Raw genomic sequence first — 22,016 nt, 5'->3', positions numbered from 1 at the left:
AGCTGAATGTGTCGAGAGAGCAAAGTGCGCCTGGCAAAGCCATTCAAAGAACCTTGCTGCCAACTTTAACAACATCATCCTTAAAATAGCTGCCGAAACACACCACTGCCCAGCTTCGGGAAAACAGGTCTGGTCGAGTGACGAGGTGGCCGAGTGGTTAAGGCGATGGACTGCTAATCCATTGTGCTCTGCACGCGTGGGTTCGAATCCCATCCTCGTCGTTTGATGTCTTTAGCGTTTTCAGAGAGCCAAGTGTGCCTGGCAAAGCCGTTCAATGTACCCGGCCTGCCATGTTTAGCAAAGTCATCCTTAATATAGCGGCAGAAACACACCACAGCCCAGCTTCGGGCAACACATGCTGGAGAGTGACGAGGTGGCCGAGTGGTTAAGGCGATGGACTGCTAATCCATTGTGCTCTGCACGCGTGGGTTCGAATCCCATCCTCGTCGTTTGATGTGTTTAGTGTTTCGAGAGAGACGAGTGCGCCTGGCAAAGCCGTTCAATGTACCCTACCTGCCAAATTTAGCGACATCATCCTTAATATAGCTGCAGAAACAGAGAGAAAATGTAGTGAACACGTCAACCGCACAGGTGCCCCTCAAGGCGAGCTTTAGCTGAATGTGTCGAGAGAGCAAAGTGCGCCTGGCAAAGCCATTCAAAGAACCTTGCTGCCAACTTTAACAACATCATCCTTAAAATAGCTGCCGAAACACACCACTGCCCAGCTTCGGGAAAACAGGTGTGGTCGAGTGACGAGGTGGCAGAGTGGTTAAGGCGATGGACTGCTAATCCATTGTGCTCTGCACGCGTGGGTTCGAATCCCGTCCTCGTCATTTGATGTCTTTAGTGTTTTCAGAGAGCCAAGTGTGCCTGGCAAAGCCGTTCAATGTACCCGGCCTGCCATGTTTAGCAAAGTCATCCTTAATATAGCGGCAGAAACACACCACAGCCCAGCTTCGGGCAACACATGCAGGCGAGTGACGAGGTGGCCGAGTGGTTAAGGCGATGGACTGCTAATCGATTGTGCTCTGCACGCGTGGGTTCGAATTCCATCCTTGTCGTTTGATGTGTTTAGTGTTTCGAGAGAGACAAGTGCGCCTGGCAAAGGACCTTGCTGCCAACTTTAACGACGTCATCCTTAAAATAGCTGCAGAAACAGAGAGCCTAGCGAACAGGTCAACTGCAGGGGTGCCCCTCAAGGCAAGCTTTAGCTGAATTTCATTTTAATTGTAGCTGCAGAAAAAGCACCTGTTCATTTCTGAAAACATTGTCGAGGACAGGATCAAAACAAGAAGGCCCCTGTTGCATGGATATGACCTTTATAAAAACAAAAACACATTCTAAGGGAGGTCCAAATACTGACTACACCAACCGTCTTCAAGCTCATGTCTTCGCCGTCACAGTGAATGCAGCACTTTCAAGGAGCGAAAGCACAATTCTGTTCTTTCAACAAGTCTCAAAGCCTCCTAAGAGACCGTCAAAAATTGCCAAGGCTGACTATATTTCAAGTCATCCCAGCGGGGTATTGGGTAAAGTTTTCAACCAGCAAAGATCACGTCTCGGATAAACCTCATAGACTACGATATTGACTCTGCGAAAGAATGCCGGCAAAAGGAGCAGCGTCTTCTGTGCTTTTATCTGGACATGGAACGACAGGGTGGTATCAAGCTTTAAACTGCCATGTAATAAGCTTTTGGGCACTGACGGCTGCATGGTGTGTCTACGAAACAGGTGAGGTATGTGCACAAAAAGGTTTTATCATTGTTATCTCTTCACTCAAAGAACAAAAAATGCGCTGCTTTCTAATTTTGGGGGGAGAGAATTGTGGATCCTGGTAGCAAAGGGGCGGAGTTATAAAGCTCAATGTCCAAGAATATGTTTAGTTCGGGATCGATTCCACGAGCTCCCTACGAGGTTGGGTAGGATAATGAAGAGTGCACACTGCAAACATATTCGGAGAGAGGTCCAATGCAAGCTATGCTGCCTTTTTCTCGACCCAGGCGTTCTCTCTAGGTTCTTTCCAACAAATCAGAAGCAGCACACAAATGAAACATAAGCAGATCTCCCTCTATCAAAACAGTTGTGAGTCTCCTAACCCATAGAACCCAATGCTCCTTGCAGGTCAGTCGAAGGGTTACCTCTCTCATCAGCCAAACCATTTCCAACACAATATGGTGAACTGTATCTCCATCATGTTAATGAGATGGGGTTGAAAAGCACCAAATTACTACTTCCAACATCCAAAAAGTTGTGGCGAGGTGGCTGAGTGGTTAGGTGATGGACTGCTATTATGTTGTGTTGTGCACACGTGGGTTTGAATATCATCCTCGTCGTTTGATGTCTTTAGTGTTTTCAGAGAGCCAAGTGCGCCTGGCAAAGCCGTTCAATGTACCCTACCTGCCAAATTTAGCGACATCATCCTTAATATAGCTGCAGAAACAGAGAGAAAATGTAGTGAACACGTCAACCGCACAGGTGCCCCTAAAGGCGAGCTTTAGCTGAATGTGTCGAGAGAGCAAAGTGCGCCTGGCAAAGCCATTCAAAGAACCTTGCTGCCAACTTTAACAACATCATCCTTAAAATAGCTGCCGAAACACACCACTGCCCAGCTTCGGGAAAACAGGTCTGGTCGAGTGACGAGGTGGCCGAGTGGTTAAGGCGATGGACTGCTAATCCATTGTGCTCTGCACGCGTGGGTTCGAATCCCATCCTCGTCGTTTGATGTCTTTAGCGTTTTCAGAGAGCCAAGTGTGCCTGGCAAAGCCGTTCAATGTACCCGGCCTGCCATGTTTAGCAAAGTCATCCTTAATATAGCGGCAGAAACACACCACAGCCCAGCTTCGGGCAACACATGCAGGAGAGTGACGAGGTGGCCGAGTGGTTAAGGCGATGTACTGCTAATCCATTGTACTCTGCACACGTGGGTTCGAATCCCATCCTCGTCGTTTGATGTCTTTAGCGTTTTCAGAGAGCGAAGTGTGCCTGGCAAAGCCGTTCAATGTACCCGGCCTGCAATGTTTAGCAAAGTCATCCTTAATATAGCGGCAGAAACACACCACAGCCCAGCTTCGGGCAACACATGCTGGAGAGTGACGAGGTGGCCGAGTGGTTAAGGCGATGGACTGCTAATCCATTGTGCTCTGCACGCGTGGGTTCGAATCCCATCCTCGTCGTTTGATGTGTTTAGTGTTTCGAGAGAGACGAGTGCGCCTGGCAAAGCCGTTCAATGTACCCTACCTGCCAAATTTAGCGACATCATCCTTAATATAGCTGCAGAAACAGAGAGAAAATGTAGTGAACACGTCAACCGCACAGGTGCCCCTCAAGGCGAGCTTTAGCTGAATGTGTCGAGAGAGCAAAGTGCGCCTGGCAAAGCCATTCAAAGAACCTTGCTGCCAACTTTAACAACATCATCCTTAAAATAGCTGCCGAAACACACCACTGCCCAGCTTCGGGAAAACAGGTTTGGTCGAGTGACGAGGTGGCCGAGTGGTTAAGGCGATGGACTGCTAATCCATTGTGCTCTGCACGCGTGGGTTCGAATCCCATCCTCGTCGTTTGATGTCTTTAGCGTTTTCAGAGAGCCAAGTGTGCCTGGCAAAGCCGTTCAATGTACCCGGCCTGCCATGTTTAGCAAAGTCATCCTTAATATAGCGGCAGAAACACACCACAGCCCAGCTTCGGGCAACACATGCAGGCGAGTGACGAGGTGGCCGAGTGGTTAAGGCGATGGACTGCTAATCGATTGTGCTCTGCACGCGTGGGTTCGAATTCCATCCTTGTCGTTTGATGTGTTTAGTGTTTCGAGAGAGACAAGTGCGCCTGGCAAAGGACCTTGCTGCCAACTTTAACGACGTCATCGTTAAAATAGCTGCAGAAACAGAGAGCTTAGCGAACAGGTCAACTGCAGGGGTGCCCCTCAAGGCAAGCTTTAGCTGAATTTCATTTTAATTGTAGCTGCAGAAAAAGCACCTGTTCATTTCTGAAAACATTGTCGAGGACAGGATCAAAACAAGAAGGCCCCTGTTGCATGGATATGACCTTTATAAAAACAAAAACACATTCTAAGGGAGGTCCAAATACTGACTACACCAACCGTCTTCAAGCTCATGTCTTCGCCGTCACAGTGAATGCAGCACTTTCAAGGAGCGAAAGCACAATTCTGTTCTTTCAACAAGTCTTAAAGCCTCCTAAGAGACCGTCAAAAATTGCCAAGGCTGACTATATTTCAAGTCATCCCAGCGGGGTATTGGGTAAAGTTTTCAACCAGCAAAGATCACGTCTCAGATAAACCTCATAGACTACGATATTGCCTCTGCGAAAGAATGCCGGCAAAAGGAGCAGCGTCTTCCGTGCTTTTATCTGGACATGGAACGACAGGGTGGTATCAAGCTTTAAACTGCCATGTAATAAGCTTTTGGGCACTGACGGCTGCATGGTGTGTCTACGAAACAGGTGAGGTATGTGCACAAAAAGGTTTTATCATTGTTATCTCTTCACTCAAAGAACAAAAAATGCGCTGCTTTCTAATTTTGGGGGGAGAGAATTGTGGATCCTGGTAGCAAAGGGGCGGAGTTATAAAGCTCAATGTCCAAGAATATGTTTGAGTTCGGGATCGATTCCACGAGCTCCCTACGAGGTTGGGTAGGATAATGAAGAGTGCACACTGCAAACATATTCTGAGAGAGGTCCAATGCAAGCTATGCTGCCTTTTTCTCGACCCAGGCGTTCTCTCTAGGTTCTTTCCAACAAATCAGAAGCAGCACACAAATGAAACATAAGCAGATCTCCCTCTATCAAAACAGTTGTGAGTCTCCTAACCCATAGAACCCAATGCTCCTTGCAGGTCAGTCGAAGGGTTACCTCTCTCATCAGCCAAACCATTTCCAACACAATATGGTGAACTGTATCTCCATCATGTTAATGAGATGGGGTTGAAAAGCACCAAATTACTACTTCCAACATCCAAAAGGTTGTGGCGAGGTGGCCGAGTGGTTAGGTGATGGACTGCTATTATGTTGTGTTGTGCACACGTGGGTTTGAATACCATCCTTGTCGTTTGATGTCTTTAGTGTTTTCAGAGAGCCAAGTGCGCCTGGCAAAGCCGTTCAATGTACCCTACCTGCCAAATTTAGCGACATCATCCTTAATATAGCTGCAGAAACAGAGAGAAAATGTAGTGAACACGTCAACCGCACAGGTGCCCCTCAAGGCGAGCTTTAGCTGAATGTGTCGAGAGAGCAAAGTGCGCCTGGCAAAGCCATTCAAAGAACCTTGCTGCCAACTTTAACAACATCATCCTTAAAATAGCTGCCGAAACACACCACTGCCCAGCTTCGGGAAAACAGGTCTGGTCGAGTGACGAGGTGGCCGAGTGGTTAAGGCGATGGACTGCTAATCCATTGTGCTCTGCACGCGTGGGTTTGAATCCCATCCTCGTCGTTTGATGTCTTTAGCGTTTTCAGAGAGCCAAGTGTGCCTGGCAAAGCCGTTCAATGTACCCGGCCTGCCATGTTTAGCAAAGTCATCCTTAATATAGCGGCAGAAACACACCACAGCCCAGCTTCGGGCAACACATGCTGGAGAGTGACGAGGTGGCCGAGTGGTTAAGGCGATGGACTGCTAATCCATTGTGCTCTGCACGCGTGGGTTCGAATCCCATCCTCGTCGTTTGATGTCTTTAGCGTTTTCAGAGAGCCAAGTGTGCCTGGCAAAGCCGTTCAATGTACCCGGCCTGCCATATTTAGCAAAGTCATCCTTAATATAGCGGCAGAAACACACCACAGCCCAGCTTCGGGCAACACATGCAGGAGAGTGACGAGGTGGCCGAGTGGTTAAGGCGATGGACTGCTAATCCATTGTGCTCTGCACGCGTGGGTTCGAATCCCATCCTCGTCGTTTGATGTGTTTAGTGTTTCGAGAGAGACAAGTGCGCCTGGCAAAGCCGTTCAATGTACCCTATCTGCCAAATTTAGCGACATCATCCTTAGTATAGCTGCCAGAAACAGAGAGAAAATGTAGTGAACACGTCAACCGCACAGGTGCCCTTCAAGGCGAGCTTTAGCTGAATGTGTCGAGAGTGCAAAGTGCGCCTGGCAAAGCCATTCAAAGAACCTTGCTGCCAACTTTAACAACATCATCCTTAAAATAGCTGCCGAAACACACCACTGCCCAGCTTCGGGAAAACAGGTTTGGTCGAGTGACGAGGTGGCCGAGTGGTTAAGGCGATGGACTGCTAATCCATTGTGCTCTGCATTTGTGGGTTCGAATCCCATCCTCGTCGTTTGATGTCTTTAGTGTTTTCAGAGAGCCAAGTGTGCCTGGCAAAGCCGTTCAATGTACCCGGCCTGCCATGTTTAGCAAAGTCATCCTTAATATAGCGGCAGAAACACACCACAGCCCAGCTTTTGTTGTTTGATGTGTTTAGTGTTTCGAGAGAGACAAGTGTGCCTGGCAAAGGACCTTGCTGCCAACTTCAACGACGTCATCCTTAAAATAGCTGCAGAAACAGAGAGCCTAGCGAACAGGTCAACTGCAGGGGTGCCCCTCAAGGCAAGCTTTAGCTGAATTTCATTTTAATTGTAGCTGCAGAAAAAGCACCTGTTCATTTCTGAAAACATTGTCGAGGACAGGATCAAAACAAGAAGGCCCCTGTTGCATGGATATGACCTTTATAAAAACAAAAACACATTCTAAGGGAGGTCCAAATACTGACTACACCAACCGTCTTCAAGCTCATGTCTTCGCCGTCACAGTGAATGCAGCACTTTCAAGGAGCGAAAGCACAATTCTGTTCTTTCAACAAGTCTCAAAGCCTCCTAAGAGACCGTCAAAAATTGCCAAGGCTGACTATATTTCAAGTCATCCCAGCGGGGTATTGGGTAAAGTTTTCAACCAGCAAAGATCACGTCTCGGATAAACCTCATAGACTACGATATTGCCTCTGCGAAAGAATGCCGGCAAAAGGAGCAGCGTCTTCTGTGCTTTTATCTGGACATGGAACGACAGGGTGGTATCAAGCTTTAAACTGCCATGTAATAAGCTTTTGGGCACTGACGGCTGCATGGTGTGTCTACGAAACAGGTGAGGTATGTGCACAAAAAGGTTTTATCATTGTTATCTCTTCACTCAAAGAACAAAAAATGCGCTGCTTTCTAATTTTGGGGGGAGAGAATTGTGGATCCTGGTAGCAAAGGGGCGGAGTTATAAAGCTCAATGTCCAAGAATATGTTTGAGTTCGGGATCGATTCCACGAGCTCCCTACGAGGTTGGGTAGGATAATGAAGAGTGCACACTGCAAACATATTCGGAGAGAGGTCCAATGCAAGCTATGCTGCCTTTTTCTCGACCCAGGCGTTCTCTCTAGGTTCTTTCCAACAAATCAGAAGCAGCACACAAATGAAACATAAGCAGATCTCCCTCTATCAAAACAGTTGTGAGTCTCCTAACCCATAGAACCCAATGCTCCTTGCAGGTCAGTCGAAGGGTTACCTCTCTCATCAGCCAAACCATTTCCAACACAATATGGTGAACTGTATCTCCATCATGTTAATGAGATGGGGTTGAAAAGCACCAAATTACTACTTCCAACATCCAAAAAGTTGTGGCGAGGTGGCTGAGTGGTTAGGTGATGGACTGCTATTATGTTGTGTTGTGCACACGTGGGTTTGAATATCATCCTCGTCGTTTGATGTCTTTAGTGTTTTCAGAGAGCCAAGTGCGCCTGGCAAAGCCGTTCAATGTACCCTACCTGCCAAATTTAGCGACATCATCCTTAATATAGCTGCAGAAACAGAGAGAAAATGTAGTGAACACGTCAACCGCACAGGTGCCCCTAAAGGCGAGCTTTAGCTGAATGTGTCGAGAGAGCAAAGTGCGCCTGGCAAAGCCATTCAAAGAACCTTGCTGCCAACTTTAACAACATCATCCTTAAAATAGCTGCCGAAACACACCACTGCCCAGCTTCGGGAAAACAGGTCTGGTCGAGTGACGAGGTGGCCGAGTGGTTAAGGCGATGGACTGCTAATCCATTGTGCTCTGCACGCGTGGGTTCGAATCCCATCCTCGTCGTTTGATGTCTTTAGCGTTTTCAGAGAGCCAAGTGTGCCTGGCAAAGCCGTTCAATGTACCCGGCCTGCCATGTTTAGCAAAGTCATCCTTAATATAGCGGCAGAAACACACCACAGCCCAGCTTCGGGCAACACATGCAGGAGAGTGACGAGGTGGCCGAGTGGTTAAGGCGATGTACTGCTAATCCATTGTGCTCTGCACACGTGGGTTCGAATCCCATCCTCGTCGTTTGATGTCTTTAGCGTTTTCAGAGAGCGAAGTGTGCCTGGCAAAGCCGTTCAATGTACCCGGCCTGCAATGTTTAGCAAAGTCATCCTTAATATAGCGGCAGAAACACACCACAGCCCAGCTTCGGGCAACACATGCTGGAGAGTGACGAGGTGGCCGAGTGGTTAAGGCGATGGACTGCTAATCCATTGTGCTCTGCACGCGTGGGTTCGAATCCCATCCTCGTCGTTTGATGTGTTTAGTGTTTCGAGAGAGACGAGTGCGCCTGGCAAAGCCGTTCAATGTACCCTACCTGCCAAATTTAGCGACATCATCCTTAATATAGCTGCAGAAACAGAGAGAAAATATAGTGAACACGTCAACCGCACAGGTGCCCCTCAAGGCGAGCTTTAGCTGAATGTGTCGAGAGAGCAAAGTGCGCCTGGCAAAGCCATTCAAAGAACCTTGCTGCCAACTTTAACAACATCATCCTTAAAATAGCTGCCGAAACACACCACTGCCCAGCTTCGGGAAAACAGGTTTGGTCGAGTGACGAGGTGGCCGAGTGGTTAAGGCGATGGACTGCTAATCCATTGTGCTCTGCACGCGTGGGTTCGAATCCCATCCTCGTCGTTTGATGTCTTTAGCGTTTTCAGAGAGCCAAGTGTGCCTGGCAAAGCCGTTCAATGTACCCGGCCTGCCATGTTTAGCAAAGTCATCCTTAATATAGCGGCAGAAACACACCACAGCCCAGCTTCGGGCAACACATGCAGGCGAGTGACGAGGTGGCCGAGTGGTTAAGGCGATGGACTGCTAATCGATTGTGCTCTGCACGCGTGGGTTCGAATTCCATCCTTGTCGTTTGATGTGTTTAGTGTTTCGAGAGAGACAAGTGCGCCTGGCAAAGGACCTTGCTGCCAACTTTAACGACGTCATCGTTAAAATAGCTGCAGAAACAGAGAGCTTAGCGAACAGGTCAACTGCAGGGGTGCCCCTCAAGGCAAGCTTTAGCTGAATTTCATTTTAATTGTAGCTGCAGAAAAAGCACCTGTTCATTTCTGAAAACATTGTCGAGGACAGGATCAAAACAAGAAGGCCCCTGTTGCATGGATATGACCTTTATAAAAACAAAAACACATTCTAAGGGAGGTCCAAATACTGACTACACCAACCGTCTTCAAGCTCATGTCTTCGCCGTCACAGTGAATGCAGCACTTTCAAGGAGCGAAAGCACAATTCTGTTCTTTCAACAAGTCTTAAAGCCTCCTAAGAGACCGTCAAAAATTGCCAAGGCTGACTATATTTCAAGTCATCCCAGCGGGGTATTGGGTAAAGTTTTCAACCAGCAAAGATCACGTCTCAGATAAACCTCATAGACTACGATATTGCCTCTGCGAAAGAATGCCGGCAAAAGGAGCAGCGTCTTCCGTGCTTTTATCTGGACATGGAACGACAGGGTGGTATCAAGCTTTAAACTGCCATGTAATAAGCTTTTGGGCACTGACGGCTGCATGGTGTGTCTACGAAACAGGTGAGGTATGTGCACAAAAAGGTTTTATCATTGTTATCTCTTCACTCAAAGAACAAAAAATGCGCTGCTTTCTAATTTTGGGGGGAGAGAATTGTGGATCCTGGTAGCAAAGGGGCGGAGTTATAAAGCTCAATGTCCAAGAATATGTTTGAGTTCGGGATCGATTCCACGAGCTCCCTACGAGGTTGGGTAGGATAATGAAGAGTGCACACTGCAAACATATTCTGAGAGAGGTCCAATGCAAGCTATGCTGCCTTTTTCTCGACCCAGGCGTTCTCTCTAGGTTCTTTCCAACAAATCAGAAGCAGCACACAAATGAAACATAAGCAGATCTCCCTCTATCAAAACAGTTGTGAGTCTCCTAACCCATAGAACCTAATGCTCCTTGCAGGTCAGTCGAAGGGTTACCTCTCTCATCAGCCAAACCATTTCCAACACAATATGGTGAACTGTATCTCCATCATGTTAATGAGATGGGGTTGAAAAGCACCAAATTACTACTTCCAACATCCAAAAGGTTGTGGCGAGGTGGCCGAGTGGTTAGGTGATGGACTGCTATTATGTTGTGTTGTGCACACGTGGGTTTGAATACCATCCTTGTCGTTTGATGTCTTTAGTGTTTTCAGAGAGCCAAGTGCGCCTGGCAAAGCCGTTCAATGTACCCTACCTGCCAAATTTAGCGACATCATCCTTAATATAGCTGCAGAAACAGAGAGAAAATGTAGTGAACACGTCAACCGCACAGGTGCCCCTCAAGGCGAGCTTTAGCTGAATGTGTCGAGAGAGCAAAGTGCGCCTGGCAAAGCCATTCAAAGAACCTTGCTGCCAACTTTAACAACATCATCCTTAAAATAGCTGCCGAAACACACCACTGCCCAGCTTCGGGAAAACAGGTCTGGTCGAGTGACGAGGTGGCCGAGTGGTTAAGGCGATGGACTGCTAATCCATTGTGCTCTGCACGCGTGGGTTTGAATCCCATCCTCGTCGTTTGATGTCTTTAGCGTTTTCAGAGAGCCAAGTGTGCCTGGCAAAGCCGTTCAATGTACCCGGCCTGCCATGTTTAGCAAAGTCATCCTTAATATAGCGGCAGAAACACACCACAGCCCAGCTTCGGGCAACACATGCTGGAGAGTGACGAGGTGGCCGAGTGGTTAAGGCGATGGACTGCTAATCCATTGTGCTCTGCACGCGTGGGTTCGAATCCCATCCTCGTCGTTTGATGTCTTTAGCGTTTTCAGAGAGCCAAGTGTGCCTGGCAAAGCCGTTCAATGTACCCGGCCTGCCATATTTAGCAAAGTCATCCTTAATATAGCGGCAGAAACACACCACAGCCCAGCTTCGGGCAACACATGCAGGAGAGTGACGAGGTGGCCGAGTGGTTAAGGCGATGGACTGCTAATCCATTGTGCTCTGCACGCGTGGGTTCGAATCCCATCCTCGTCGTTTGATGTGTTTAGTGTTTCGAGAGAGACAAGTGCGCCTGGCAAAGCCGTTCAATGTACCCTATCTGCCAAATTTAGCGACATCATCCTTAGTATAGCTGCCAGAAACAGAGAGAAAATGTAGTGAACACGTCAACCGCACAGGTGCCCTTCAAGGCGAGCTTTAGCTGAATGTGTCGAGAGTGCAAAGTGCGCCTGGCAAAGCCATTCAAAGAACCTTGCTGCCAACTTTAACAACATCATCCTTAAAATAGCTGCCGAAACACACCACTGCCCAGCTTCGGGAAAACAGGTTTGGTCGAGTGACGAGGTGGCCGAGTGGTTAAGGCGATGGACTGCTAATCCATTGTGCTCTGCATGCGTGGGTTCGAATCCCATCCTCGTCGTTTGATGTCTTTAGTGTTTTCAGAGAGCCAAGTGTGCCTGGCAAAGCCGTTCAATGTACCCGGCCTGCCATGTTTAGCAAAGTCATCCTTAATATAGCGGCAGAAACACACCACAGCCCAGCTTTTGTTGTTTGATGTGTTTAGTGTTTCGAGAGAGACAAGTGTGCCTGGCAAAGGACCTTGCTGCCAACTTCAACGACGTCATCCTTAAAATAGCTGCAGAAACAGAGAGCCTAGCGAACAGGTCAACTGCAGGGGTGCCCCTCAAGGCAAGCTTTAGCTGAATTTCATTTTAATTGTAGCTGCAGAAAAAGCACCTGTTCATTTCTGAAAACATTGTCGAGGACAGGATCAAAACAAGAAGGCCCCTGTTGCATGGATATGACCTTTATAAAAACAAAAACACATTCTAAGGGAGGTCCAAATACTGACTACACCAACCGTCTTCAAGCTCATGTCTTCGCCGTCACAGTGAATGCAGCACTTTCAAGGAGCGAAAGCACAATTCTGTTCTTTCAACAAGTCTCAAAGCCTCCTAAGAGACCGTCAAAAATTGCCAAGGCTGACTATATTTCAAGTCATCCCAGCGGGGTATTGGGTAAAGTTTTCAACCAGCAAAGATCACGTCTCGGATAAACCTCATAGACTACGATATTGCCTCTGCGAAAGAATGCCGGCAAAAGGAGCAGCGTCTTCTGTGCTTTTATCTGGACATGGAACGACAGGGTGGTATCAAGCTTTAAACTGCCATGTAATAAGCTTTTGGGCACTGACGGCTGCATGGTGTGTCTACGAAACAGGTGAGGTATGTGCACAAAAAGGTTTTATCATTGTTATCTCTTCACTCAAAGAACAAAAAATGCGCTGCTTTCTAATTTTGGGGGGAGAGAATTGTGGATCCTGGTAGCAAAGGGGCGGAGTTATAAAGCTCAATGTCCAAGAATATGTTTGAGTTCGGGATCGATTCCACGAGCTCCCTACGAGGTTGGGTAGGATAATGAAGAGTGCACACTGCAAACATATTCGGAGAGAGGTCCAATGCAAGCTATGCTGCCTTTTTCTCGACCCAGGCGTTCTCTCTAGGTTCTTTCCAACAAATCAGAAGCAGCACACAAATGAAACATAAGCAGATCTCCCTCTATCAAAACAGTTGTGAGTCTCCTAACCCATAGAACCCAATGCTCCTTGCAGGTCAGTCGAAGGGTTACCTCTCTCATCAGCCAAACCATTTCCAACACAATATGGTGAACTGTATCTCCATCATGTTAATGAGATGGGGTTGAAAAGCACCAAATTACTACTTCCAACATCCAAAAAGTTGTGGCGAGGTGGCTGAGTGGTTAGGTGATGGACTGCTATTATGTTGTGTTGTGCACACGTGGGTTTGAATATCATCCTCGTCGTTTGATGTCTTTAGTGTTTTCAGAGAGCCAAGTGCGCCTGGCAAAGCCGTTCAATGTACCCTACCTGCCAAATTTAGCGACATCATCCTTAATATAGCTGCAGAAACAGAGAGAAAATGTAGTGAACACGTCAACCGCACAGGTGCCCCTCAAGGCGAGCTTTAGCTGAATGTGTCGAGAGAGCAAAGTGCGCCTGGCAAAGCCATTCAAAGAACCTTGCTGCCAACTTTAACAACATCATCCTTAAAATAGCTGCCGAAACACACCACTGCCCAGCTTCGGGAAAACAGGTCTGGTCGAGTGACGAGGTGGCCGAGTGGTTAAGGCGATGGACTGCTAATCCATTGTGCTCTGCACGCGTGGGTTCGAATCCCATCCTCGTCGTTTGATGTCTTTAGCGTTTTCAGAGAGCCAAGTGTGCCTGGCAAAGCCGTTCAATGTACCCGGCCTGCCATGTTTAGCAAAGTCATCCTTAATATAGCGGCAGAAACACACCACAGCCCAGCTTCGGGCAACACATGCAGGAGAGTGACGAGGTGGCCGAGTGGTTAAGGCGATGTACTGCTAATCCATTGTGCTCTGCACACGTGGGTTCGAATCCCATCCTCGTCGTTTGATGTCTTTAGCGTTTTCAGAGAGCGAAGTGTGCCTGGCAAAGCCGTTCAATGTACCCGGCCTGCCATGTTTAGCAAAGTCATCCTTAATATAGCGGCAGAAACACACCACAGCCCAGCTTCGGGCAACACATGCTGGAGAGTGACGAGGTGGCCGAGTGGTTAAGGCGATGGACTGCTAATCCATTGTGCTCTGCACGCGTGGGTTCGAATCCCATCCTCGTCGTTTGATGTGTTTAGTGTTTCGAGAGAGACGAGTGCGCCTGGCAAAGCCGTTCAATGTACCCTACCTGCCAAATTTAGCGACATCATCCTTAATATAGCTGCAGAAACAGAGAGAAAATGTAGTGAACACGTCAACCGCACAGGTGCCCCTCAAGGCGAGCTTTAGCTGAATGTGTCGAGAGAGCAAAGTGCGCCTGGCAAAGCCATTCAAAGAACCTTGCTGCCAACTTTAACAACATCATCCTTAAAATAGCTGCCGAAACACACCACTGCCCAGCTTCGGGAAAACAGGTCTGGTCGAGTGACGAGGTGGCCGAGTGGTTAAGGCGATGGACTGCTAATCCATTGTGCTCTGCACGCGTGGGTTCGAATCCCATCCTCGTCGTTTGATGTCTTTAGCGTTTTCAGAGAGCCAAGTGTGCCTGGCAAAGCCGTTCAATGTACCCGGCCTGCCATGTTTAGCAAAGTCATCCTTAATATAGCGGCAGAAACACACCACAGCCCAGCTTCGGGCAACACATGCAGGAGAGTGACGAGGTGGCCGAGTGGTTAAGGCGATGTACTGCTAATCCATTGTGCTCTGCACACGTGGGTTCGAATCCCATCCTCGTCGTTTGATGTCTTTAGCGTTTTCAGAGAGCGAAGTGTGCCTGGCAAAGCCGTTCAATGTACCCGGCCTGCCATGTTTAGCAAAGTCATCCTTAATATAGCGGCAGAAACACACCACAGCCCAGCTTCGGGCAACACATGCTGGAGAGTGACGAGGTGGCCGAGTGGTTAAGGCGATGGACTGCTAATCCATTGTGCTCTGCACGCGTGGGTTCGAATCCCATCCTCGTCGTTTGATGTGTTTAGTGTTTCGAGAGAGACGAGTGCGCCTGGCAAAGCCGTTCAATGTACCCTACCTGCCAAATTTAGCGACATCATCCTTAATATAGCTGCAGAAACAGAGAGAAAATGTAGTGAACACGTCAACCGCACAGGTGCCCCTCAAGGCGAGCTTTAGCTGAATGTGTCGAGAGAGCAAAGTGCGCCTGGCAAAGCCATTCAAAGAACCTTGCTGCCAACTTTAACAACATCATCCTTAAAATAGCTGCCGAAACACACCACTGCCCAGCTTCGGGAAAACAGGTGTGGTCGAGTGACGAGGTGGCCGAGTGGTTAAGGCGATGGACTGCTAATCCATTGTGCTCTGCACGCGTGGGTTCGAATCCCGTCCTCGTCGTTTGATGTCTTTAGTGTTTTCAGAGAGCCAAGTGTGCCTGGCAAAGCCGTTCAATGTACCCGGCCTGCCATGTTTAGCAAAGTCATCCTTAATATAGTGGCAGAAACACACCACAGCCCAGCTTCGGGCAACACATGCAGGCGAGTGACGAGGTGGCCGAGTGGTTAAGGCGATGGACTGCTAATCGATTGTGCTCTGCACGCGTGGGTTCGAATTCCATCCTTGTCGTTTGATGTGTTTAGTGTTTCGAGAGAGACAAGTGCGCCTGGCAAAGGACCTTGCTGCCAACTTTAACGACGTCATCCTTAAAATAGCTGCAGAAACAGAGAGCCTAGCGAACAGGTCAACTGCAGGGGTGCCCCTCAAGGCAAGCTTTAGCTGAATTTCATTTTAATTGTAGCTGCAGAAAAAGCACCTGTTCATTTCTGAAAACATTGTCGAGGACAGGATCAAAACAAGAAGGCCCCTGTTGCATGGATATGACCTTTATAAAAACAAGAACACATTCTAAGGGAGGTCCAAATACTGACTACACCAACCGTCTTCAAGCTCATGTCTTCACCGTCACAGTGAATGCAGCACTTTCAAGGAGCGAAAGCACAATTCTGTTCTTTCAACAAGTCTCAAAGCCTCCTAAGAGACCGTCAAAAATTGCCAAGGCTGACTATATTTCAAGTCATCCCAGCGGGGTATTGGGTAAAGTTTTCAACCAGCAAAGATCACGTCTCGGATAAACCTCATAGACTACGATATTGCCTCTGCGAAAGAATGCCGGCAAAAGGAGCAGCGTCTTCTGTGCTTTTATCTGGACATGGAACGACAGGGTGGTATCAAGCTTTAAACTGCCATGTAATAAGCTTTTGGGCACTGACGGCTGCATGGTGTGTCTACGAAACAGGTGAGGTATGTGCACAAAAAGGTTTTATCATTGTTATCTCTTCACTCAAAGAACAAAAAATGCGCTGCTTTCTAATTTTGGGGGGAGAGAATTGTGGATCCTGGTAGCAAAGGGGCGGAGTTATAAAGCTCAATGTCCAAGAATATGTTTGAGTTCGGGATCGATTCCACGAGCTCCCTACGAGGTTGGGTAGGATAATGAAGAGTGCACACTGCAAACATATTCGGAGAGAGGTCCAATGCAAGCTATGCTGCCTTTTTCTCGACCCAGGCGTTCTCTCTAGGTTCTTTCCAACAAATCAGAAGCAGCACACAAATGAAACATAAGCAGATCTCCCTCTATCAAAACAGTTGTGAGTCTCCTAACCCATAGAACCCAATGCTCCTTGCAGGTCAGTCGAAGGGTTACCTCTCTCATCAGCCAAACCATTTCCAACACAATATGGTGAACTGTATCTCCATCATGTTAATGAGATGGGGTTGAAAAGCACCAAATTACTACTTCCAACATCCAAAAAGTTGTGGCGAGGTGGCTGAGTGGTTAGGTGATGGACTGCTATTATGTTGTGTTGTGCACACGTGGGTTTGAATATCATCCTCGTCGTTTGATGTCTTTAGTGTTTTCAGAGAGCCAAGTGCGCCTGGCAAAGCCGTTCAATGTACCCTACCTGCCAAATTTAGCGACATCATCCTTAATATAGCTGCAGAAACAGAGAGAAAATGTAGTGAACACGTCAACCGCACAGGTGCCCCTCAAGGCGAGCTTTAGCTGAATGTGTCGAGAGAGCAAAGTGCGCCTGGCAAAGCCATTCAAAGAACCTTGCTGCCAACTTTAACAACATCATCCTTAAAATAGCTGCCGAAACACACCACTGCCCAGCTTCGGGAAAACAGGTCTGGTCGAGTGACGAGGTGGCCGAGTGGTTAAGGCGATGGACTGCTAATCCATTGTGCTCTGCACGCGTGGGTTCGAATCCCATCCTCGTCGTTTGATGTCTTTAGCGTTTTCAGAGAGCCAAGTGTGCCTGGCAAAGCCGTTCAATGTACCCGGCCTGCCATGTTTAGCAAAGTCATCCTTAATATAGCGGCAGAAACACACCACAGCCCAGCTTCGGGCAACACATGCAGGAGAGTGACGAGGTGGCCGAGTGGTTAAGGCGATGTACTGCTAATCCATTGTGCTCTGCACACGTGGGTTCGAATCCCATCCTCGTCGTTTGATGTCTTTAGCGTTTTCAGAGAGCGAAGTGTGCCTGGCAAAGCCGTTCAATGTACCCGGCCTGCCATGTTTAGCAAAGTCATCCTTAATATAGCGGCAGAAACACACCACAGCCCAGCTTCGGGCAACACATGCTGGAGAGTGACGAGGTGGCCGAGTGGTTAAGGCGATGGACTGCTAATCCATTGTGCTCTGCACGCGTGGGTTCGAATCCCATCCTCGTCGTTTGATGTGTTTAGTGTTTCGAGAGAGACGAGTGCGCCTGGCAAAGCCGTTCAATGTACCCTACCTGCCAAATTTAGCGACATCATCCTTAATATAGCTGCAGAAACAGAGAGAAAATGTAGTGAACACGTCAACCGCACAGGTGCCCCTCAAGGCGAGCTTTAGCTGAATGTGTCGAGAGAGCAAAGTGCGCCTGGCAAAGCCATTCAAAGAACCTTGCTGCCAACTTTAACAACATCATCCTTAAAATAGCTGCCGAAACACACCACTGCCCAGCTTCGGGAAAACAGGTCTGGTCGAGTGACGAGGTGGCCGAGTGGTTAAGGCGATGGACTGCTAATCCATTGTGCTCTGCACGCGTGGGTTCGAATCCCATCCTCGTCGTTTGATGTCTTTAGCGTTTTCAGAGAGCCAAGTGTGCCTGGCAAAGCCGTTCAATGTACCCGGCCTGCCATGTTTAGCAAAGTCATCCTTAATATAGCGGCAGAAACACACCACAGCCCAGCTTCGGGCAACACATGCAGGAGAGTGACGAGGTGGCCGAGTGGTTAAGGCGATGTACTGCTAATCCATTGTGCTCTGCACACGTGGGTTCGAATCCCATCCTCGTCGTTTGATGTCTTTAGCGTTTTCAGAGAGCGAAGTGTGCCTGGCAAAGCCGTTCAATGTACCCGGCCTGCCATGTTTAGCAAAGTCATCCTTAATATAGCGGCAGAAACACACCACAGCCCAGCTTCGGGCAACACATGCTGGAGAGTGACGAGGTGGCCGAGTGGTTAAGGCGATGGACTGCTAATCCATTGTGCTCTGCACGCGTGGGTTCGAATCCCATCCTCGTCGTTTGATGTGTTTAGTGTTTCGAGAGAGACGAGTGCGCCTGGCAAAGCCGTTCAATGTACCCTACCTGCCAAATTTAGCGACATCATCCTTAATATAGCTGCAGAAACAGAGAGAAAATGTAGTGAACACGTCAACCGCACAGGTGCCCCTCAAGGCGAGCTTTAGCTGAATGTGTCGAGAGAGCAAAGTGCGCCTGGCAAAGCCATTCAAAGAACCTTGCTGCCAACTTTAACAACATCATCCTTAAAATAGCTGCCGAAACACACCACTGCCCAGCTTCGGGAAAACAGGTGTGGTCGAGTGACGAGGTGGCCGAGTGGTTAAGGCGATGGACTGCTAATCCATTGTGCTCTGCACGCGTGGGTTCGAATCCCGTCCTCGTCGTTTGATGTCTTTAGTGTTTTCAGAGAGCCAAGTGTGCCTGGCAAAGCCGTTCAATGTACCCGGCCTGCCATGTTTAGCAAAGTCATCCTTAATATAGTGGCAGAAACACACCACAGCCCAGCTTCGGGCAACACATGCAGGCGAGTGACGAGGTGGCCGAGTGGTTAAGGCGATGGACTGCTAATCGATTGTGCTCTGCACGCGTGGGTTCGAATTCCATCCTTGTCGTTTGATGTGTTTAGTGTTTCGAGAGAGACAAGTGCGCCTGGCAAAGGACCTTGCTGCCAACTTTAACGACGTCATCCTTAAAATAGCTGCAGAAACAGAGAGCCTAGCGAACAGGTCAACTGCAGGGGTGCCCCTCAAGGCAAGCTTTAGCTGAATTTCATTTTAATTGTAGCTGCAGAAAAAGCACCTGTTCATTTCTGAAAACATTGTCGAGGACAGGATCAAAACAAGAAGGCCCCTGTTGCATGGATATGACCTTTATAAAAACAAAAACACATTCTAAGGGAGGTCCAAATACTGACTACACCAACCGTCTTCAAGCTCATGTCTTCACCGTCACAGTGAATGCAGCACTTTCAAGGAGCGAAAGCACAATTCTGTTCTTTCAACAAGTCTCAAAGCCTCCTAAGAGACCGTCAAAAATTGCCAAGGCTGACTATATTTCAAGTCATCCCAGCGGGGTATTGGGTAAAGTTTTCAACCAGCAAAGATCACGTCTCGGATAAACCTCATAGACTACGATATTGCCTCTGCGAAAGAATGCCGGCAAAAGGAGCAGCGTCTTCTGTGCTTTTATCTGGACATGGAACGACAGGGTGGTATCAAGCTTTAAACTGCCATGTAATAAGCTTTTGGGCACTGACGGCTGCATGGTGTGTCTACGAAACAGGTGAGGTATGTGCACAAAAAGGTTTTATCATTGTTATCTCTTCACTCAAAGAACAAAAAATGCGCTGCTTTCTAATTTTGGGGGGAGAGAATTGTGGATCCTGGTAGCAAAGGGGCGGAGTTATAAAGCTCAATGTCCAAGAATATGTTTGAGTTCGGGATCGATTCCACGAGCTCCCTACGAGGTTGGGTAGGATAATGAAGAGTGCACACTGCAAACATATTCGGAGAGAGGTCCAATGCAAGCTATGCTGCCTTTTTCTCGACCGAGGCGTTCTCTCTAGGTTCTTTCCAACAAATCAGAAGCAGCACACAAATGAAACATAAGCAGATCTCCCTCTATCAAAACAGTTGTGAGTCTCCTAACCCATAGAACCCAATGCTCCTTGCAGGTCAGTCGAAGGGTTACCTCTCTCATCAGCCAAACCATTTCCAACACAATATGGTGAACTGTATCTCCATCATGTTAATGAGATGGGGTTGAAAAGCACCAAATTACTACTTCCAACATCCAAAAAGTTGTGGCGAGGTGGCTGAGTGGTTAGGTGATGGACTGCTATTATGTTGTGCACACGTGGGTTTGAATATCATCCTCGTCGTTTGATGTCTTTAGTGTTTTCAGAGAGCCAAGTGCGCCTGGCAAAGCCGTTCAATGTACCCTACCTGCCAAATTTAGCGACATCATCCTTAATATAGCTGCAGAAACAGAGAGAAAATGTAGTGAACACGTCAACCGCACAGGTGCCCCTCAAGGCGAGCTTTAGCTGAATGTGTCGAGAGAGCAAAGTGCGCCTGGCAAAGCCATTCAAAGAACCTTGCTGCCAACTTTAACAACATCATCCTTAAAATAGCTGCCGAAACACACCACTGCCCAGCTTCGGGAAAACAGGTCTGGTCGAGTGACGAGGTGGCCGAGTGGTTAAGGCGATGGACTGCTAATCCATTGTGCTCTGCACGCGTGGGTTCGAATCCCATCCTCGTCGTTTGATGTCTTTAGCGTTTTCAGAGAGCCAAGTGTGCCTGGCAAAGCCGTTCAATGTACCCGGCCTGCCATGTTTAGCAAAGTCATCCTTAATATAGCGGCAGAAACACACCACAGCCCAGCTTCGGGCAACACATGCAGGAGAGTGACGAGGTGGCCGAGTGGTTAAGGCGATGTACTGCTAATCCATTGTGCTCTGCACACGTGGGTTCGAATCCCATCCTCGTCGTTTGATGTCTTTAGCGTTTTCAGAGAGCGAAGTGTGCCTGGCAAAGCCGTTCAATGTACCCGGCCTGCCATGTTTAGCAAAGTCATCCTTAATATAGCGGCAGAAACACACCACAGCCCAGCTTCGGGCAACACATGCTGGAGAGTGACGAGGTGGCCGAGTGGTTAAGGCGATGGACTGCTAATCCATTGTGCTCTGCACGCGTGGGTTCGAATCCCATCCTCGTCGTTTGATGTGTTTAGTGTTTCGAGAGAGACGAGTGCGCCTGGCAAAGCCGTTCAATGTACCCTACCTGCCAAATTTAGCGACATCATCCTTAATATAGCTGCAGAAACAGAGAGAAAATGTAGTGAACACGTCAACCGCACAGGTGCCCCTCAAGGCGAGCTTTAGCTGAATGTGTCGAGAGAGCAAAGTGCGCCTGGCAAAGCCATTCAAAGAACCTTGCTGCCAACTTTAACAACATCATCCTTAAAATAGCTGCCGAAACACACCACTGCCCAGCTTCGGGAAAACAGGTGTGGTCGAGTGACGAGGTGGCCGAGTGGTTAAGGCGATGGACTGCTAATCCATTGTGCTCTGCACGCGTGGGTTCGAATCCCGTCCTCGTCGTTTGATGTCTTTAGTGTTTTCAGAGAGCCAAGTGTGCCTGGCAAAGCCGTTCAATGTACCCGGCCTGCCATGTTTAGCAAAGTCATCCTTAATATAGTGGCAGAAACACACCACAGCCCAGCTTCGGGCAACACATGCAGGCGAGTGACGAGGTGGCCGAGTGGTTAAGGCGATGGACTGCTAATCGATTGTGCTCTGCATGCGTGGGTTCGAATTCCATCCTTGTCGTTTGATGTGTTTAGTGTTTCGAGAGAGACAAGTGCGCCTGGCAAAGGACCTTGCTGCCAACTTTAACGACGTCATCCTTAAAATAGCTGCAGAAACAGAGAGCCTAGCGAACAGGTCAACTGCAGGGGTGCCCCTCAAGGCAAGCTTTAGCTGAATTTCATTTTAATTGTAGCTGCAGAAAAAGCACCTGTTCATTTCTGAAAACATTGTCGAGGACAGGATCAAAACAAGAAGGCCCCTGTTGCATGGATATGACCTTTATAAAAACAAAAACACATTCTAAGGGAGGTCCAAATACTGACTACACCAACCGTCTTCAAGCTCATGTCTTCACCGTCACAGTGAATGCAGCACTTTCAAGGAGCGAAAGCACAATTCTGTTCTTTCAACAAGTCTCAAA

General features: G+C 48.3%; 29 non-coding genes across 29 annotated transcripts; 22 read left to right on the top strand and 7 right to left on the bottom strand.

Moving 5' to 3' along the window:
• Nucleotides 1–139: 139 nt before the first annotated feature.
• Nucleotides 140–221, top strand: trnas-gcu (transfer RNA serine (anticodon GCU)). Its single transcript has one exon. It is a non-coding gene; the product is annotated as a tRNA-Ser (tRNA).
• A 146-nt stretch (nucleotides 222–367) lies between these two features.
• On the top strand, nucleotides 368–449 carry trnas-gcu (transfer RNA serine (anticodon GCU)). Its single transcript has one exon. It is a non-coding gene; the product is annotated as a tRNA-Ser (tRNA).
• A 1,013-nt stretch (nucleotides 450–1,462) lies between these two features.
• LOC148980660 (U4 spliceosomal RNA) lies at nucleotides 1,463–1,603 on the bottom strand. The gene has a single exon (XR_016168729.1). It is a non-coding gene; the product is annotated as a U4 spliceosomal RNA (small nuclear RNA).
• Nucleotides 1,604–2,635: 1,032 nt separating this feature from the next.
• On the top strand, nucleotides 2,636–2,717 carry trnas-gcu (transfer RNA serine (anticodon GCU)). Its single transcript has one exon. It is a non-coding gene; the product is annotated as a tRNA-Ser (tRNA).
• Nucleotides 2,718–3,091: 374 nt separating this feature from the next.
• On the top strand, nucleotides 3,092–3,173 carry trnas-gcu (transfer RNA serine (anticodon GCU)). The gene has a single exon. It is a non-coding gene; the product is annotated as a tRNA-Ser (tRNA).
• Nucleotides 3,174–3,475: 302 nt separating this feature from the next.
• On the top strand, nucleotides 3,476–3,557 carry trnas-gcu (transfer RNA serine (anticodon GCU)). Its single transcript has one exon. It is a non-coding gene; the product is annotated as a tRNA-Ser (tRNA).
• A 629-nt stretch (nucleotides 3,558–4,186) lies between these two features.
• LOC148980656 (U4 spliceosomal RNA) lies at nucleotides 4,187–4,327 on the bottom strand. Its single transcript, XR_016168725.1, has one exon. It is a non-coding gene; the product is annotated as a U4 spliceosomal RNA (small nuclear RNA).
• A 1,261-nt stretch (nucleotides 4,328–5,588) lies between these two features.
• trnas-gcu (transfer RNA serine (anticodon GCU)) lies at nucleotides 5,589–5,670 on the top strand. The gene has a single exon. It is a non-coding gene; the product is annotated as a tRNA-Ser (tRNA).
• Nucleotides 5,671–5,816: 146 nt separating this feature from the next.
• On the top strand, nucleotides 5,817–5,898 carry trnas-gcu (transfer RNA serine (anticodon GCU)). Its single transcript has one exon. It is a non-coding gene; the product is annotated as a tRNA-Ser (tRNA).
• Nucleotides 5,899–6,814: 916 nt separating this feature from the next.
• On the bottom strand, nucleotides 6,815–6,955 carry LOC148980653 (U4 spliceosomal RNA). The gene has a single exon (XR_016168657.1). It is a non-coding gene; the product is annotated as a U4 spliceosomal RNA (small nuclear RNA).
• A 1,033-nt stretch (nucleotides 6,956–7,988) lies between these two features.
• trnas-gcu (transfer RNA serine (anticodon GCU)) lies at nucleotides 7,989–8,070 on the top strand. The gene has a single exon. It is a non-coding gene; the product is annotated as a tRNA-Ser (tRNA).
• A 374-nt stretch (nucleotides 8,071–8,444) lies between these two features.
• On the top strand, nucleotides 8,445–8,526 carry trnas-gcu (transfer RNA serine (anticodon GCU)). The gene has a single exon. It is a non-coding gene; the product is annotated as a tRNA-Ser (tRNA).
• A 302-nt stretch (nucleotides 8,527–8,828) lies between these two features.
• Nucleotides 8,829–8,910, top strand: trnas-gcu (transfer RNA serine (anticodon GCU)). Its single transcript has one exon. It is a non-coding gene; the product is annotated as a tRNA-Ser (tRNA).
• Nucleotides 8,911–9,539: 629 nt separating this feature from the next.
• On the bottom strand, nucleotides 9,540–9,680 carry LOC148980649 (U4 spliceosomal RNA). Its single transcript, XR_016168724.1, has one exon. It is a non-coding gene; the product is annotated as a U4 spliceosomal RNA (small nuclear RNA).
• A 1,261-nt stretch (nucleotides 9,681–10,941) lies between these two features.
• trnas-gcu (transfer RNA serine (anticodon GCU)) lies at nucleotides 10,942–11,023 on the top strand. Its single transcript has one exon. It is a non-coding gene; the product is annotated as a tRNA-Ser (tRNA).
• A 146-nt stretch (nucleotides 11,024–11,169) lies between these two features.
• trnas-gcu (transfer RNA serine (anticodon GCU)) lies at nucleotides 11,170–11,251 on the top strand. Its single transcript has one exon. It is a non-coding gene; the product is annotated as a tRNA-Ser (tRNA).
• A 916-nt stretch (nucleotides 11,252–12,167) lies between these two features.
• Nucleotides 12,168–12,308, bottom strand: LOC148980646 (U4 spliceosomal RNA). The gene has a single exon (XR_016168656.1). It is a non-coding gene; the product is annotated as a U4 spliceosomal RNA (small nuclear RNA).
• A 1,033-nt stretch (nucleotides 12,309–13,341) lies between these two features.
• On the top strand, nucleotides 13,342–13,423 carry trnas-gcu (transfer RNA serine (anticodon GCU)). Its single transcript has one exon. It is a non-coding gene; the product is annotated as a tRNA-Ser (tRNA).
• A 374-nt stretch (nucleotides 13,424–13,797) lies between these two features.
• trnas-gcu (transfer RNA serine (anticodon GCU)) lies at nucleotides 13,798–13,879 on the top strand. Its single transcript has one exon. It is a non-coding gene; the product is annotated as a tRNA-Ser (tRNA).
• Nucleotides 13,880–14,181: 302 nt separating this feature from the next.
• On the top strand, nucleotides 14,182–14,263 carry trnas-gcu (transfer RNA serine (anticodon GCU)). The gene has a single exon. It is a non-coding gene; the product is annotated as a tRNA-Ser (tRNA).
• A 374-nt stretch (nucleotides 14,264–14,637) lies between these two features.
• Nucleotides 14,638–14,719, top strand: trnas-gcu (transfer RNA serine (anticodon GCU)). Its single transcript has one exon. It is a non-coding gene; the product is annotated as a tRNA-Ser (tRNA).
• A 1,013-nt stretch (nucleotides 14,720–15,732) lies between these two features.
• On the bottom strand, nucleotides 15,733–15,873 carry LOC148980641 (U4 spliceosomal RNA). The gene has a single exon (XR_016168655.1). It is a non-coding gene; the product is annotated as a U4 spliceosomal RNA (small nuclear RNA).
• A 1,033-nt stretch (nucleotides 15,874–16,906) lies between these two features.
• Nucleotides 16,907–16,988, top strand: trnas-gcu (transfer RNA serine (anticodon GCU)). Its single transcript has one exon. It is a non-coding gene; the product is annotated as a tRNA-Ser (tRNA).
• Nucleotides 16,989–17,362: 374 nt separating this feature from the next.
• Nucleotides 17,363–17,444, top strand: trnas-gcu (transfer RNA serine (anticodon GCU)). Its single transcript has one exon. It is a non-coding gene; the product is annotated as a tRNA-Ser (tRNA).
• A 302-nt stretch (nucleotides 17,445–17,746) lies between these two features.
• On the top strand, nucleotides 17,747–17,828 carry trnas-gcu (transfer RNA serine (anticodon GCU)). The gene has a single exon. It is a non-coding gene; the product is annotated as a tRNA-Ser (tRNA).
• Nucleotides 17,829–18,202: 374 nt separating this feature from the next.
• trnas-gcu (transfer RNA serine (anticodon GCU)) lies at nucleotides 18,203–18,284 on the top strand. Its single transcript has one exon. It is a non-coding gene; the product is annotated as a tRNA-Ser (tRNA).
• A 1,013-nt stretch (nucleotides 18,285–19,297) lies between these two features.
• Nucleotides 19,298–19,438, bottom strand: LOC148980636 (U4 spliceosomal RNA). Its single transcript, XR_016168654.1, has one exon. It is a non-coding gene; the product is annotated as a U4 spliceosomal RNA (small nuclear RNA).
• Nucleotides 19,439–20,466: 1,028 nt separating this feature from the next.
• Nucleotides 20,467–20,548, top strand: trnas-gcu (transfer RNA serine (anticodon GCU)). The gene has a single exon. It is a non-coding gene; the product is annotated as a tRNA-Ser (tRNA).
• Nucleotides 20,549–20,922: 374 nt separating this feature from the next.
• On the top strand, nucleotides 20,923–21,004 carry trnas-gcu (transfer RNA serine (anticodon GCU)). Its single transcript has one exon. It is a non-coding gene; the product is annotated as a tRNA-Ser (tRNA).
• The last annotated feature ends 1,012 nt before the right edge of the window (nucleotides 21,005–22,016 follow it).

Source organism: Pimephales promelas, chromosome 5 (genome assembly GCF_988280905.1).
Source record: "Pimephales promelas chromosome 5, fPimPro1.hap1.1, whole genome shotgun sequence".
NCBI classification, from domain to species: Eukaryota; Metazoa; Chordata; class Actinopteri; order Cypriniformes; family Leuciscidae; genus Pimephales; species Pimephales promelas.
This window is presented reverse-complemented; position numbering and strand designations above follow the sequence as displayed.